This window comes from Pelodiscus sinensis, chromosome 2 (assembly GCF_049634645.1).
Source record: "Pelodiscus sinensis isolate JC-2024 chromosome 2, ASM4963464v1, whole genome shotgun sequence".
NCBI lineage: Eukaryota > Metazoa > Chordata > Testudines > Trionychidae > Pelodiscus > Pelodiscus sinensis.
In genome coordinates this window covers 71,041,546-71,056,381 of record NC_134712.1, presented here as the reverse complement: position 1 = coordinate 71,056,381, position 14,836 = coordinate 71,041,546, and the positions used below count along the sequence as shown (strand labels likewise).

The 14,836-nt window shown below is 41.9% G+C and overlaps 1 long non-coding RNA gene across 1 annotated transcript in view; it reads left to right on the top strand.

Moving 5' to 3' along the window:
- The window catches only part of LOC142827086 (uncharacterized), a 65,803-nt gene extending 54,450 nt beyond the window's left edge, over positions 1-11,353 (top strand). Inside the window, exon 3 of the long non-coding RNA XR_012901487.1 lies at positions 11,133-11,353. This is a non-coding gene — a long non-coding RNA (uncharacterized LOC142827086). The remainder of the gene's footprint in view (positions 1-11,132) is intronic.
- Positions 11,354-14,836: the final 3,483 nt, after the last annotated feature.

Genomic DNA, 14,836 nt, shown 5'->3' with positions numbered 1-14,836 from the left:
AGCGTCTACACATGCCGTATTTCGAAATGGCTATTTCGGAGTTGAAGTTATTCCTCATAGAATGAGTTTCACTGATTTCAGAATAAGCATTGCGTTATTTCAAAATTATTTCAAAATAACGGAATGGCTATGTAGACGCTCTCATTGTTATTTCAGAATAACACTAGTTATCTCGAAACAACAGTGTAGTGTAGATTCACCCTCAGTGACTAGCAATCACTAATATTTTTCAGTGGCTCATATTTTATTCCCCTAATATGCTCCATCAGTCACCTGAATTCATATACAATTATCTGTGGTAAATATATTGAGATAAGGTACAAATTCTTACTGATGTCAATAAGATTGCACTTATGAAAGGAACTTGTCTAAGCTGTGTTTTCCAACATTATGTTTATCAAATTGCTGCTCATCGAAATTCACATCAGAGAATATACCTGCTATACCTATTGCTGTTTATAAACAAGCAAAATACAGAAGCCCAGTCTTCATTAGGAACAATGCAAGTTCATTTGCACCATTTAGAACAAACTCCTTCAACCTTTAAGGAGCATTGTTAAAGAAAAAAGATTTTAAAATATGACCGTTAGTTTACGTGTTCTGTTACTTAATTCATTCATGTAGCTACAGAAACGGCATATGTCGATAAGACATAGAGTAGCAGATGTATTTTTGAACACATCATTGTTATTAGGCAGGGAAATAGAATTGCCGGGCCCTTGGGAAAGATGGGATGGGGCCCAAATTGCGCACTCAGAATAGGCAAGGTCTTGGTTAGAAGGGACATGACTGGGGCCTAGCCTCCCCCGCCAGCTCTTCGGTGCCACCCAGAGTATACCTCTTGAGGCTCCTGTGGTGATTTAAAAGGCCCAGGGCTCCCTGCTGTTGCCACAGTAGCAGCAACTAGGAGCCCCAGACCCTTTTGAATTGCTGGATTCTGGGGCAGCTGCCCTCTTTATCCCCTCTCCTGGTGGGCAGGCCTGAGTGTTACTAGGTCATGCATGGGCAGGGCATGTCATTAATAGGCCGTGGAACAAAAGAGATCATGGATATAAAACTTTTGCTGTGAGAGGATTCCAATTGAGAATTTCTCCTACAGAGGACCTCACAACAGGCTTCCCTTTCTATAACAAAGAAGATGTCCCTCTGCTTCATGGGCTTTTTAGCATTTAATATCTATATGTAATGTACTACTGGGCTGTAAATTTTACATGCATATTGCTTTGTATTTCATCACAACAAAATCATCACTATTAAAAAAAGATAACTTCATAGTACTTGGCTCCAGCATTAGCAAGGAAGCAAATGAGACCAGCATATGTACATGGAGTAAACAAGGCAAGAATAATTTTGTAGTAAGTCAAACATCTGTTTTATTTTCAATGCACTTCAAATCTCTATTGGGACAATTCTCAGACAAAGGGTCTCTTAGCCTCTGTCCTTTGAGAGACAACGATCTAACATAGCAATTACAGTAGTTAATTAACACTATATAAACCACAAAAAACACCTGTAAAACAACCCTATTCCTCAAGACCTGTGGAGTGGGAATAAGCGGCAGCATCAGTTTTCACTTCTCACCTGATATTTCATATAAAAGGTAATTACAAGTTCATTCAGCCATAGAACCAGTACACCCTTTTCACCTTGGTGAAATCCTAGCTCCACTGGAGCCCACAGTAGTTTGTCATTGACTTCAATGGACCAAGATTTCAACCCTCCTCTTTTTCCACCGCAGTCCAAAATAGAAACAGATTGGAATTCAGGACAGCTTCTATAATAAACATTTAATATTCCTTCTGTGTTTTCCATCCAAGGATCTCAAAGCATCTCACATTAAAAAAATCAAGCCTCACAAGACCTCTGTGGAATAGGGATAATGCTACATTCCCATGTGACAGATGGGAAAACAGAAGCTTGGTGGGGGAGGGGAGAATTACTTGCCCAATGTCACATAGCAAGTCAGCAAAAGATCAAGTAATAAAATCCAAGTTCTAACTCCCAAGCTTCTTTAACCATAACACAATTCACAGGGTATAAAGCCAGAAGGGACCTTTAAGCATCTAGTCTGAACTCCTGTATATGACAGGCCATAGAATTTCATCCAGCTAACTCCGTACTGAGCCAAATAACTTGCTTTGCTGAAGTCTAACCTCCAGAAAGGCATTCAGTCTTGATCTGAAGATATAAGAAAGGGAGACTCCACCACTTCCCTTAGTTTCTGCCAGTGGTTAACCACTCTTGCTGATAAAGATGCATGCCATATTTCAAACTTGAATTTGTCTGACTTCCACTTCCAGTTATTGGTTCCCATTATGCCTTTCTCAGTGAGATTAAAGAACTCGTTGGCACCTTGTGTATTTGGCTTGTGAATGTATTTGCATACTAAACAAGTCATCTCTTAACCTGTGTGATAAACTAAACAGACTGAGCTCTGTAAGTCTCTCACCACAATGTACTTCCTCCAGCCCCCAAATCACATGGCTTTCTTATGCACCCTTCCACTGAAATAGGTGGACAACAGAATTGGATACAAGTAAAAGCAGCCCCACCAACAGGGGCGGCATAAAAAGGGCAACTGCTTTGGGGCCCAGCAATTCAAAAGGGCCTGGGGCTCTTGACTGCTGCTGGGCCCTTTAAATCACTGCTGGAGCAACACTCCGGTGCACTCCAGGTGGCTTTGAGGGCTGGGTGGAGGGGGGCTGCTGCGTTCCAGGCAGCACAGAAAGCAGACTGCCCCATCCCCAAGATGTCCCTAATGCTATATTCAGAGGTGAAATCCCTTCCTTTCTTCTATGTGCTATGCCCCTGTTTTTACATCCAAGGATTGTGTTAGCCCTTTTTGGAATAGCAGTACAATGGGAGCTCATATTTAGTTGCTTTCCCATTATGCCCCCAAATCCTTTCCAGGATAAAGTTCCGCATTTTGTAAGCATGGCCTGCCTTCCCTGTTTTTAGATGAGTATTCCTTTTTTAGATGAGCTTTTCGTTTGGATGTATTCAAATGATTTTTGTTTGAATGGGCCCAGGTTATCAAGCAATCCTCTAAAATGCTTCCTCTAACTCAACCAAGTAAATGTAAGAGGCCAATTATGCATAAAAGCTAAGCATCTGCCACTGTCATTGGTTCAGCATTTCCAAAAATCCCTTTTGCTTTCAGAAAGATGGATTTATATTCTCCACCCTCTTAATCAGAGACTAAATAGCTAATTTGCACTATGGTCAGGAGAACCAGTTTGCATAAATTACAGCGGAAAGTGCTATGGCACAACTAAAGAGAAAAAAATTGCACAAATAGAATTCAACTATATTATTAAATAAGTCCACGACTAATAACAAAATAACTCAAAATTTCAACAAAAATTGACTTCCTCAGAGCTAAATCCACCTGAGAGAGAAAAAAACGTCATGTTGTGAGCAGTACATGAATCAATAGCACAGTCATTGACACTAGTGTTGTCAATTTTCTGCTGTTACTTAATTATTATTTATATAAATGAGGAAAACATGACTGAAAATTAAATCTGGCTCCAATACTTTTATAGACCAGTGATGGGCAACCGAGGCTGGTGAGTGGGCTGCATGAGCATCCCTCCTTTAGCTCAGGAGTCACAAGACTGTCATAATCAAGCCGTGCAGCGGGAATGCACGGCTGTCAAGTGAATGTTGTGTACAATCAGCATGCACCTCTCTTCACGTGCTTTACGTGCATGTCACTTTAGTAATACTGGTAGGAAAAAAACCTATGTGGATGGAAACCAGAAGAATTTGGCAACACTGCATGTGGGCAAGGGTAAATAAAGTGTCTTGTGGGCCACACACAGAACCCTGATGGGTCGCAGGCATCCTGTGGACTGCAGGTTGCCTAGCACTACCTTAGACAATTCAAACTAACATCTGTTTTCAAATCAAATTTACCTTTCCTAGTGGATGTTCTAGCAGACTCCACTGGAATCCTTCAGCTACTCTGCCGGCTTGAGCTGAAGATCTATCTTGTCTAAAAGTTTCTTAGCAGATGGAAGCAGTAGATGCCATCTGAACATTTTCAGCTGCAATATCAACCTGACCTTCCCAGTTGTAAAGTTCTTGTGCTACAAAGTGCTAAAATGGGAGCAGCATGGTTGGCATCCTGATATTTTCTAGTTCACATGTGCCAGAAAGGTGATAACAGATGCACTCCTCTGGATCGCATTTTTTTATTCCCTCCCCACTTGAACTGCTTAAAGAAGCAATATTTGAATGGCTGTTGATACTTCAGAGATAATAATGTTAATGGCATTGTATGGAGTCAATGATATCCAGTAACGCCGAATCAGTAGCTGTATTAATAAAAGCATTAATAACATTCCACATACATGTTATGTACTGTGATTGCCACAGAATAACAGCACTCTACAGCCATGGTGAGTGAGCCTGACACAGGCCAGCAACACTCTTCTAGAAGAACGGCATTGGCGACTGCACACATGAGACTAGCAAATGCCAGAGACAGAGCTTTCTGGGCAGCAGGCCCACAACTCTGGTGCTCCCATCCGGCACACATCAATGAGCATTCAAAACAAAATGCAAAGCACATTTCTTCAAGCTTTCCTGCCATAACCACACACTTGGGATAAGATCTTGGGAACAGGTAGAGGAAAAATTAGACCTTATATGTTATTTTTAAAATGTGTTAGGCACTCATACTATGGTGAGGAGAGCAGTATGAAGAACAAACAGGGGCTTGGGCCATAGGAACATTAATAGGGATTATGTTAGTACACAGTAGGGATAAGTACATACGATTTAGTGCCACCTAGCTACCTCCATCAGACAGCACGCAGCCCTGTAAGTTCTTCATGTTGTACTATGGTGCAATTTAAAATATAAATTAAATTTAACAATTTCCTCTCTCCAAGCTGCCTCAGTTTGTGTCCATGCATTAAATACCAGTGACTCTGTTCTCCCTAACCCTGGCTGACTTCCTCTTCCACCCTGAACACTCGTTGTCCTGTATACACTCTACTGGGAAGTTTCTATCTACTTCAGTGGGAATTGGATTGAGCCAAGGGTGTAATACATTTCAATTATTTGCTAAAATACAATCTTGCCACAACGTGATGGGTGGCTTGTTCAGCACACTGGCTACTTCTGGCTCCAAATAATCTCTTATTTTTAGTGCAGCTACAGCTACATGCTCAGCTGATGAACCAACACCTAAATAGGTAATTCATGTGTGTGCCCCATGCCCTGATTTTCATACAGTGTTATTGTTCAGTATCTCCCCTTCGTTTACATCATCGTTACCTGTTTAATATTTCTCTCCGTGTCCCTCTTTACATGTAAATCTTCCTGACCTCAGTCAATGTTTGTTTAGTATTCTTTCTCCCCCGGCCCTATCAGATTCACTATTTTCTGTCAGTCTTAAACTCTGATTCTCTAGAGTGGCTTGTCCTCAATCACTTGCTGTCACTCTCCCACCCTTAGTATGTTAGGACATATCCTGGGCTGACATGCTGAGTTAATCTTTAATACTGACATCTTATATTCAGGCTTGTAGTATTAAGTGAGAGCAGTCATTTGCTTTCAGAAACCAGCTAGAGATGCCAAAATAGCTACTGTCTCCCCATGAGTTACTGAAATGAGTTTTTACACCAGGTCTTGCCCTTTGACTTTTGATTTCTGCTGTTAAATCTGCTGGGTTCCAAAGAAACAATGTATTGCTATGAAGTCTTTTTTTTTCCTATTATGGGAATTTGCTACTTGGAACAGATGCTGCCTTTGCAGAAAAGTAGGTTTAGAATACAGGTGGAGGGGAACAGCAATTCAGTCTCTCCTCCTCCCCCTAATAGGGGCACAGTAGCAGCAGGGACCCACACCAGCTGGTATTCAACAGATCTATCTTTCTCATGGCAGCTGGCAAACCAGACCACTATTTCTCCCCTCGCCCAATACCCTGGCACCATCCACTTAATTGCCTGATGAAGTTGGAATTGGGAGGGTCTATCCAAGGAAACAGAAAAGCATTACTCAAGCATAATCCAGAAGCAGACAACACAAAGTGTTGTCAACTAAAGTTGATGCTGCCAACAAAAACCAAACACTCTTCACCAATAAAACATCTGATGTAGCCCACATCACCAAGACCTGACTAAGTAATACACAAACTTTGTGCTAGCCCACATCATCCTTCCCTGAGATGCTGGGCATACCACAGAGCTAGACAGGAGAAGACAACAGTTGGCATTGTATTCATCTTTCTGAAAAGCTGAAATACTAGTGAGGGGCCTCAGGTAAAACAACTCCATTTGGATTTATTCATCTGACCATAGAAACCAGAATCAAAATGAACACAAGTTTTATTTAGAGACCACCACAAACTCAAGGGTCTACTCTAGGAGCACACTGACACTTAGTCAGTGTTGGTGGTGAAATACCCCAGACTAGTTCTCAGATTTCAACATGCTTATCGACAAGGCAGCAGATATCAAAGCCCCACAGCTCATCGTATTTTCCGCCTTAGTATTTTATGATCATGGTCCAGTCCACACAGCTGTTCATACCCTGGATTTGATCTTCAGCTTTGAAGTCATCAAGGATCTCACAGCTGAGTCACTGTCTTGCACAGATCACCACTTCAGTAAAGCAATCTAAAGAGAGAATTAAATGGCAGAAGCAATGTTGGTGATCAAATAATGCTGTGTGGCCATTTATTCATCATGACATAAACACCTGGGCTACGTCTACACTGGCACCTTTTTCCGGAAATGCTTAAAACGGAATACTATTCCGTTTTCAGTTTTCCGGAAAAGGAGTGTCTACATTGGCAGGCTGCTTTTCTGGAAAAGCCCTTTTTCCGGAAAAGCATCTGTGGCCAATGTAGACGCGCTTTTCCGGAAAAGAGCCCCGAGCATCATTTTCGCGATCGGGGCTTTTTTCCGGAAAAGACTACTGGGCTGTCTACTCTGGCCCTTTTCCGGAACAGTGTTCCAGAATAAGGACTTATGCCCGAGCGGGAGCAGAATAGATTTTCCGGAATAGTGGCTGATTTTGTACAGTAGGTCGTCGTTGCTTTTCCGGAATAAGTGGCCCAGTGTAGACACAGCCCTGGAGAACTCAATGGTTCACTGCTAGACTATTGGGTGCCTCTTAGGTGTTGGCACTGATTTCAGTTGTGTAGGGGAGTTTATGGTGCTGGGTCACATTGAAAATGGTAAGTCACATCCATCTGCACACTATGGCTGTGTCTAGACTGGCCAGTTTTTCCAGAAAATCAGCCACTTTTCTGGAAAAACTTGCCAGCTGTCTACACTGGCCGCTTGAATTTCCGCAAAAGCACTGACGAACTCATCACTGACTGATGCTGCTCCTGTTTGGGCAAAAGTCCTTTTGCGCACAACTTTTGCGCAAAAGGGCCAGTGTAGACAGCCCAGATTTGTTTTCCGCAAAAAAGCCCCGATCGCTTTCTGGAAAATCATGCCAATCTAGACGTAGCCCATTTGTATTAGGAAGTATCATTCATTAATTAGAAAACATTTTTTGATAATAAAGACACAAATTCATCTAAATGAACTGAAGGATCTGAAGCCACTGCCTGGTTGTTAATGATTACGCACTGTCATGGTTTAAAACTGTCTCATGAAGGTCTTGTTAGCAAGTAGCATGGTAGGGGCTATTCCTCACTAGTCCAACTAACTAGAGGTTGCTTCTGTGACCTAGCCCTCCAGACAGATCAGCTTACAGTCCATTTCCCTTCTAGGGCAGGAATGGGAATTGCCTGGAGCCCCACATCATGGGGGACCTGGTGAGGGTCAGGCTCAGGCTCAGGCTCAGGCTCCAGCTCCATACAGTGTGGCTCAGGCTTCAGAAACATTGAGGAAATCCAGTGTGTGAGCAGGTATGGGAGGCAGGGTTGGAGCCTGCTCCTTAGGTTTTCTCCTGGGCTTTAGTGAGTCTAACACCAGCCCTTTTCCTGGGTTAACAGAAAACAAATTAAATCTCAGTTCCAAATAGTCTCCTGGGTGTTAAAAGTCCTGCATGGTGAACCAAGCTGACACACCAACTGGGAAAAATTCCTTGGATTAGGGCAGTGAGAACCTTCCTACCCTGTCCCTCCCCCCACACACACACTTTGAAACAGACAGCCTTTTATCTGGTCTGCTAGGCCCGGATTGCCTGTGCTTCCTCTTGGCCATTCAAGGTGCTGGAGGACCAACTCTCACTGGTTTTGCCTGCAGGCAATCATAGGAAGCCTCTACAGGCATCCTCGGAGGTCTGAACTCACAATTCTCTAACTATTCTTCCCTTCCAGCAGAACATCTTCTTAGGGAGAAGAGGGTCAAGGCAGCAGGAGGCTGCATGAGCCTGGCACATCATCCCACATGTATAAAAATGACAAAGGGAAAGTCTATGTGTAACCACCACCAGGTGGATTTGCGCCTGGGATCTCTGGAGCTTAGTATAGGGGCCTCAACCCTTTGAGCTATAAGCCCACTGGCTCTTAGCCCCTGGTGTAGAGGTCTCTTGTTCTTCTCGGTTGCTGTGGTCTAGGTGCCACTGCACGGGACAGTGAACCACACTAAGTGTGTGGGTTACACATGCTGAGATAACAGACCCTCATCCAACTGATGTGGGTTGCAGGGCTTGGATTGCAGGGCTGTAAAATCGCAGTCTCAATCTTTGCACTGGACCCTTCCCTCTTGTGGGCTCCCAGAGCCCAGGCCCCAGCCCAAGCCTGAATGTTTACACTGCAGTTTTATAGTCCTGCAGCCAGAGCTGAGTGAGCCTGACACAGGCTAGCCACAGGTCTTTTCTGGAAGTGTAGGCCTGTGGCCAAACTTACAGCCAAAGACTGAGGTTTTTATTCAGTCCTTATTGAGACAAACTCCTGGGTTATGTCTACACTAGTGGGTTCTTGCTCAAGAAATCTTGCTTGAGTGTTCCTGCGCAAGAACTCTTGCACAAGAACACATCCACACGGCCATGTGCTTTTTGTGCCCGAGATGTGCTTTTGCGCAAGAGCATCCATGGCAGTGTGGATACTCTCTTGCGCAAGAAAGCTCTGATGACCATTTTAGCCATAGGGCTTTCTTGCGCAAGAAACCCCTGCCGTGCGTCCACACTGCCCTCTTGAGCAAGAGTTCATGTGCAAGAGGGCTTACACTTGTTAGAAAAGAGTGTAGCGCTTGTGCAAGAATCCCTCTCTTACCACGCTTTACTGTAAATCTTCTTGCACAAGAGCGAGCGGGCAGTGTGGATACACTGCGGAAGAACGGCCATTATTGCGCAAGAACCCGCCAGTGTAGACATAGCCCAGGTTACTTCAGTGGGAGTTTGCTGGAACATTTTTTTCAGAATCAGGTCCTCAGAAAGCAAACTGAAGCTCAGACTCAGTTTCTGCACACATTATCCCAGTTCTGATCCTAAGAAAAGGAGACCAACAGAATAGAGGCTAGTTGTTAAAAGTGATTTTAAATGTCAGGTCAGTACTGGCAGCTCCAAGGAGCCAACACTCTCAGGCTATGTCTATACTGCACAGTTATTTTGGAATTAGCAATTCTGGAACACTGCAGGGAATCCTCAAAATTAGTCCGAGGCAGGCTTTCCTAATGTAGATGTGCTATCTTGATTAAGAGACCTAGGAGAAATAACTTAGAATGACCCTGGTGAGGAGCTATTTTGAAATAGCAGCACTGGAGCATCCTCACAGCCCCTATTCCGAAATAACTATTTTGGAATAGACGTTATTCTTTGTAGAATGAGGTTTACAGAAGTCAGAATAAGCCTCCCAATATTTTGAAATTCTTTTGAAATAATGTTATTGCTGTGTAGACGCTCACATAGTTATTTCAGAATAACAGCTGTTATTCCAAAATAACTTTGCTGTGTAGACATACCCTCAGTCTAGGTGAAGATCAGGTTTGTACCATGTGTTTCAGCAGCATTTTTTCTAGGTAACTGGAGCCTGAGTCTGTTCCTATATAAATGCTAAAGCTAGCCATTCTGTCCTTCAAGTGCTTGATGTCTAGTTCTCTTTTACCAGAAGGCTGATTGCAGTGAAACAGGCCCAGGAAAGTGAAGGATTAAAATGGGGACAGGGTGAGGATGTAACTATTTTGCTATTAACAGACAGCTTTTTACTCTAGAAATGTGTTCTAGTCACTAACTTGGGGCACGTCTAGACTTGCTTTCACTTTTGAAAGAAGATATGCAAATTTGGCATGAATTTGCATATCTTCTGATAGCTTTTTCGAAAGAGGTTTTTCGAAAAAGGAAGCAGTCTAGATGCAGTTCTTTTGGGGGGAAAAAACCCTTTTTCAAAAGAACGCTTCTTCCTCAAAAATGAGGTTTATGGAGTTCTTTTGAAAAAGTTTGGTTTTTTTTTTTCAAATGAACCTCATCTTGACTGCTTCTTTTTTCTTTCAAAAGTGAAAGCAAGTTTAAATGTAGCCTTGATGTCCCAGAGAAAAAGCTTTCATAATCAAATATCTCTATGTACTATCGACTCCTTGGTACTGTTTGAACAGCATTTCTCTTTCTCTGCCCATTCTTCACTGCAAGCCACAACTATTATGAGCCAAGCATTTGCCTTTTTTGCATGTTAACATATTCCAGACCCCCACCCTTATTAGGGCCTTGAGCTCATGTTGAACTTTTTATGTCCCAATCACTTCTATAGGACTTAAATGTGTGTTTAAGAGGTTTAATAAATCAGTGTCTGTATTAGCCACTAGACAAGAGCTCTAGAACATTATAGTAAGACTAGTGCCTTCACCATATGGTAGGACTATTCACAAAGAAAGCTGTTAAATGTCTTTTAGTTTTAAGACCCTGACCCAAAACCACTTGGTAATCTGTCCATTGGCTGAAGTGGACTTTGGATCAGGTCCAAAGTTAAGATAGTTCCATATCATAGCTCCAGTAATCAGACTTTTTATATTTTCTTTTGCTTATTACTATTTCTGGTGTAGTTGTAAGAATCCCTTTGCTGCATTTGGGAAAACATAGTTTGGGTGGAAATACCAAAGTGAAGCAAAAGCCCTTCTCCTATAGGGGAGGGACTCTATTGTTCTAAATGGAGGAAAGAAATGAATCTCAGAAATAGGGATTAGGAGCATCATTAAACCAGTCCCCTGTTGTTCACCATTGGACAGGCACTGCTGTGGGAAGAACGGCTGTGGCTTTCCAGTTGGTGCACCAGTGGCTGCAACCAAGGGCAGCAGAGAAAAAGTCTCTTACAGCCCTGTCAGCTGTAGGGGAAGGAGCACGGGGAGAGGCAGAGAAAACAGCATTGAAGACAGTGTTTCCCCATGACACATGACAGATTCTAAGAGAAAGTGGATGTGTTTTTACCACACTGAGAAATTTGTTTCATTAAAATGAAAAGACCATTAATTTGTGCACTACCAGAGCGCCACCATGTGGTACTTCTTTTATGAATTCCTGTATCTAAAGCTATAAAGCCCGTATGTTGGTGATGTTACTAAATACCAGAATGAATACTTTGCAAATTAACTTTTGAGGTCTGAGACACACATTTGCCCTTTTTTATTTTATTTGAAAGATTAAAATGTTTTAGAAATTATGTACTACTTATTCAAGCATTAATTCCCCATTTCATACTTTGCTAGAATAAATGCTACACTATTTGACAACAGCCACAACTAGATATAATAATTAAAATAAATTTCCTGGTAATTCCCTTCTCTTGGTCTTCTTGGGTCTTCTGTCAGTGTTTTAGGGCTGGATCCTGCCAGTATGTCCATAGCTTTGCATACGCTGATTTAATAGGAACAGTCCTGATATTTGAGGCTTTTTCTTACATAGGTACCTTTTACCCCTCACTCTCCAGTCCTGACTTTTTCACACTTGCTATCTAGTCATCGTTATACAACTGCCCCATGCCAGCTGAAGTCAATAGGACATCTCCTAAATAAAGATATGACTGAAGGAATCAGCTTTTGGATTGCAAGATTTCCAAGACTGGGACTGGTTTTACTTTGTGATGTGTACAATTCCAGCTACACAGAGAGCAACTAACCCATAGTTTTATAGTAATGATCTAAGCCACAGCAATTTGCAATAGTATTTCTAGAATAATTTTAGCTGTCACTTATTTTGATAGACACCAAGAAGACAAAAGGACACTATCCCACACAAAGCATGCTTTTTCAGGGACCATTCAGATTTACAATACTTAGCCCTTTTCAGTACTGGTCCCTGCCAGCACTCTGCAGTACAAGTCATCTCAGAAACAGAGTGGAGGTATAGAGCTCATACTCCACTCATCTCTTTTTAATACTTACATTGTTAACATTTCTGTCCTAAGCAGACTTGTTCCACTGGTCTAGTCCATCATTGTCAGTCTGCATTAAGCCAGATTGCTCGACTATCATATCAGTTAATCTTTGAAAAAGGTACAGATTTTATATACAAATAGTTTTAGGGCAAAACCCTACAGAAGGTGAACAACCCAAATGAAAGGCTGTCCCGCACAAAAATGTTGCAGGGATATGAGGTGGAATTCTCAGTTTCAAAGAGCTAGCCGAGCAGCTCCACTGGCTACATTTCACTCTTCCAGGTGCAAGGAGCAAGTGCCTGCTCCTGCCCTTTTCTGGCTAGGGCTTGATCCAGTGGACGCACACATTGCCAATGAGAAGCCAGCAGACTTGGGCTACACCACTGTCCCATTCACAATTTTCTACTTTATGAACAGAGATTGAGCCTCCTTGCAGAGAGTTTCCTCCCAGACTACTTGGTTTGTTCAGTCTCTCCCCACCATTCTCAGCTGACATGCTTGCCTGAAATCTCACTGTCACTAAGATTCCATAAAGTGAGTATAAATAATGGTATATAGGAGACATAGGCTATGTCTACACTGCAATTAGAGCTGTCAGTAAACAAGCTTGCTTGGAAACCTAGGTATGTAGTCAGGCAGCTGGCCAGTGCTATGCGAACCATGGTTGACTGCTTTTGTTAATTGAGCTAGCTACAACAAAGCCAGCATGAATATATCACACCTCTGACTGCAATAAAGAAATACTATTTGTTTAAAAATGAGAATCAGGCCTGTAATAAGACACTTGGAGATCTTCTTTGGTTGTGTAGGATATCCAAGGGTTTCTTTATATAGGGTATGTCTACATTGCAGGCTTATTTCGGAATAAGCTAGTTCACAATTTATATTTTGGAATAGTGTGTCTACACAACAAATGCCCATTGAAATAGCTCAATGTTATTTCGAAATAGAGCATCCATATTCATTGGATGCTGAATTGCATTTAAGGCCACCCAGAAACATTTCAGAACAGGGCATCAGGACAGCACTCATAAGAACATAACGGCCGTATGGGTCAGACCAAAGATAATCTTGCCCAGTATCCAGTCTGCCGACAGTTGCCAATGCCAGATGCCCCAGAGGGAGTGAACAGAACAAGGAATCTTCAAGCAATCCCTCTCCCATCACCCATTCCCAACCTCTGACAGAGGCTAGGGACATCATTACGTCTACACTGCACAGTTATTTCGGAATAAGCTATTCTGGAATAGTTATTCAGAAATAGTTTATTTCAAAATAGCATATCTACACGGCAGGGAAGCCTCAAAATTAGTCCAAGGCTGGCTTCCCTCATGTAGATGTGCTATCTCAATTTAGAGCCCAGGAGGAATAATTTAAAATGGATCTGGTGATGGGGCTATTTTGAAACAGCAGCAGTAGAGCAGCTACATACACCTTATTTTGAAATAGCTATTTCAGAATAGGCATTATTCTTCACAGAATGAGGTTTACAGAAGTCAGAATAAGCCGTCTATTTGAAATTATTTTGAAATAATAGAATGGCTGTGTAGATGCTTGCATAATTATTTTGGAATAACTGCCATTCACAATTTTCTACTTTATGAACAGAGATTGAGACGAAATAACTTTGCTGTATAAACACACCCCATTCCTTCCCATCCTGGCTAATAGCCGTTGATGGACCTACCCTCCAAGAATTTATCTAATCCTTTCCTGAACCTTGTTAAAGTCCTGGTCTCCACAACCTCCTCTGGCAAGGAGTTCCACAGGCTGACTGTGCGCTGTGTGAAGAAAAACTTCCTTTTGTTTGTTTTAAAGTTGCTACCTGTTAATTTCATTTGGTGACTCCTAGTTCTTATGTTATGGGAACAAGTAAATAACTTTTCCTTATACACTTTTTCCACACCAGTCATGATTTTATAGACCTCAATCATGTCTTCCCTTTGTCTTCTATTTTCTAAACTGAAGCGTCCCAGTCTTTTTAATCTCTTTTCATATAGGCCCCATTCCAAACTCCAAATAATTTTTGTTGCCCTTTCCTGAATCTTTTTCAATGCCTTTTGAGATGAGGCAACCACATCTGGACTCAGTATTCAAGATGTGGGCGTATTATGGTTTTATATAGAGACAATAAGATATTCTCTGTCTTATTCTCTATCCCTTTTTTAATGTTTCCTAGCATTCTTTTTTTGACTGCTGCTGCACACTGAGTGGATGTTTTCAGAAAACTATCCACAATGACTCCAAGATCTCTCTCTTGAATAGTTATAGCTAAATTAGTCCCCATCATATTGTATGCATAGTTGGGATTATTTTTTCCAATGTGCATTACTTCACATTTATCAATATTAAATTTAATTTGCCGTTTTGTTGCCCAGTCACTTAGTTTTGTGAGATCTTGCTGAAGCTCTTCACAGTCTGCTTTGGTCTTAACTATCTCAAGCAGATTGGTATCATCTGCAAATATTGCCACTTCACTGGTTACCCCTTTTTCCAGATCATTTATAAATAGGTTGAATAGACTTGGTCTCAGTACAGACCCTTGGGGGACACCACTAG